Source organism: Rutidosis leptorrhynchoides, chromosome 5 (assembly GCF_046630445.1).
Source record: "Rutidosis leptorrhynchoides isolate AG116_Rl617_1_P2 chromosome 5, CSIRO_AGI_Rlap_v1, whole genome shotgun sequence".
Classification (NCBI taxonomy): Eukaryota; Viridiplantae; Streptophyta; class Magnoliopsida; order Asterales; family Asteraceae; genus Rutidosis; species Rutidosis leptorrhynchoides.
In genome coordinates, this window is record NC_092337.1 from 261,092,619 (window position 1) to 261,095,786 (window position 3,168).

Consider the following 3,168-nt stretch of genomic DNA (forward strand, 5'->3'; position numbering starts at 1 on the left):
CGAGCTCCCGAGTAGGGTGGATGGTTTATTATTTATGACATTTTGGCACCGGTTATCCTATATTTTATAAACATGTGTTCAGCCGTGGGGTGTAAAGACCGGCACAGAGGTTCTATATTTTGAAGGCACATGTATTCAGCCGTGTGGTGAAAGACCGGCACAGATGGTTACTATTATATTTTGAATCCTCACCAGGTGTTCTTCATATGAAAGATATTTTTTTTTGTGCAGTTGGAATGGGACTTCTGCACGTTTTATAATATTTAAAATCTTGTGGTCTATTGAAATGATGAAACTGAAATTATTACTATAAACTAATGAACTCACCAACCTTTTGGTTGACACTTGAAAGCATGTTTATTCTCAGGTTTGAAAGAAATCTTCCGCTGTGCATTAGCTCATTTTAAGGATATTACTTGGAGTCATTCATGACATATTTCAAAAGACGTTGCATTCGAGTCTTTGAAGTTCATTAGAGGTTATTATAAAATAAATGACAGATTAGGTCATTTATAGTTTGGATATTATGAAATGGTATGCATACCTGTCAACTTTCGATGTAATGAAAGTTTGTCTTTTAAAAACGAATGAAATGTTTGTAAAATGTATCATTTAGAGGTCAAGTACCTCGCGATGAAATCAACTATTATGAATCGTTTATAATCGATATGGACTTCGTCCGGATGGATTAGGACGGGGCGTTAAAGTTGGTATCAGAGCGGTGGTCGTAGCGAACCAGGTCTTGCATTAGTGTGTCTAACTAGGAGTTGTTAGGATGCATTAGTGAGTCTGGACTTCGACTTAGTAGTTGTTAGGTTATATTAATAAGTCTGGACTTGAACCTGGTCTGCATGTCAAAAAGTTTTGCTTATCATTTGGTGTCGAAAATTACCTGCTTATCATTCTTAGTCTAGACACATCTTACTGCATTGATTGCATGAATAGTGTATAGACAAAATTCATATCTTAGTGTATCTGCTAATCCATATCTTAGCTTATCTATTACCATAAACTTTGCTTGATATATTTCGTAAATTCCTCCGTAATCTACGAAATCTTTTGTTCTATATATATATATAGATATTCTATGTAATTAGAATATCATCCGATATCCGAAAATCATTTCATATCGAAAAATCCTTTATTCAATCGTACGCAATGGAACTCACAACTAGTTCAAGTCCCTCAGATTTCGATATGGAGTCCCACTCCAGCTCCGAAAGCAGCGTCACCAGAAGGAATCAATCAATCAGCCATCCCCAATTCATCTGATGAGTTCGTAGTCTACTCAATCATTGGAGACAAGAAGAAGGCGATCCTTTCCACCAATCAAATTCACCTTTTGGCGAAGAACCTGAAACACTTATTGGTAAACCAATTTGAAACACCATTTTCACTCTCATATCCCAAATATCTCGCCACGAACATATCATATCTCATATTCAAAACCTTATACATCTGCTTGTTCCAACCGCCAATTATCCCAGAGTAATCAAAGAAGTCAACGTGCTTCGCACCCGAGTTGTAGCCTTGAAAAATATAGTGTAAAATGTACCAGCTTCAGCAACATCAACAGTACCACCATCACCAACAGCAACATCTGCATCCCACACCTCAACATCACAATCTGTTCCACAAACATCAACATCATACGCATCATGGATACCAAGGAATACCAACAGCAATTAACGATGAAGTATTGAGCCATAACTTCATTAATATTCTGCGAAGAATATGTGGATCCTAATAGTTTTAGAGATTACTTATTCTAGCTCAAATCGAAAATCAAATGAGTTTAATATTATATTGACTCATTAAATCCATGATTACATCTGAAGAAAATATATATGTATATATATTTTCATAAAGATTGTGATTAAAAATTATTTCGTACAAACTGTTAATGATGAAAATATTTTAACGGGTAGGTAATACCCGAGGAATATATAAGATTTCACATTAATAAGTTACATTGTACATTCTTCAAATCTGATTCAACAGTCATTTACTATCCTACTTACATCCACAGATATATGAATCCGTTCACCACAGAATAACCATTTCCATTCAAATTTCATATTTGGATTTTGACCTATCAGAATCCAACAAGTGGCATAATGAAGAAAACATTTGACGGAATAAAATTTGTTAGAAACAAACAAATTAACTATGAGAAATTTTGTTAAGAATCCACGCTAACAAAATCCTAGCTAACTGTTCCTTGCTAACTGTGGACTAATCAACTGAGGACTACCAATAGTGGACAATTAAAATGAATTAAAATATTGATTATAACATATGAAACTAAACAATTCTTCAAGTTTGCCACTTGATTTCATCTTAACCTCATTTGTATCTTGACAATTACAATCTGCGTTCAAACCTTTCACAAATCTTGGGGACACCTAAATCGAGAGGATGAACCAACTGCACTTTACCTACGGAAGAAAGATCGATGCATATTGTTATGCACCTGAAAACTCTCGAAAATTGAGTAAACGTTTAACGCGTAGCTGTGCTAATTCCTTTAGCGTTATTATTATCAAAAATAACTTTGCAATCTCTTTCCAAATTAGCCAATTTTGTCAAAACTCCAACAAGTCAACATCGACTTTTTGTTCGAAACAACCTTATTATAACCTTGATATATATACGTGCTCTTTCATTGTTACCGGGGAACCTTTCATATTTTACCATATTACCAGCAGACATACCAGCAACCTCGTTGCTTCTTGGTTTAAATCTCTCCGATAAATCATTATATTTATTCATTGAAACCCTATCATATACTCATCCGCATCTTGTAACGAGAATTGCCATACCAATTACTGGGAATCAGCAATCAGTACTTTGAAAACTCATAGCATATCTACATCAACAGTTATATGTATCCATATAACATTTATCTCTTAGAATTATGATCTTTCATTCTGAAATTCTAAAAAGCACTCAGTCTACAAATTAATACTCTGAATGTTGAAAAAGCTGAATGAAGCAGCAGAAATCGTAGAAAACCGTAGACGAACTTAACCGTCGAAAGTTTGATTATAAAAAAAGGAGTATTGAAAACACTCAATAGAAAATTTAGTACCGAAAAGCGGATTATGAGAAACTATGAAGGAAGCCGTGGACAAATCACAAAGAGTAAGTTTGACTTCAAAGAATCCA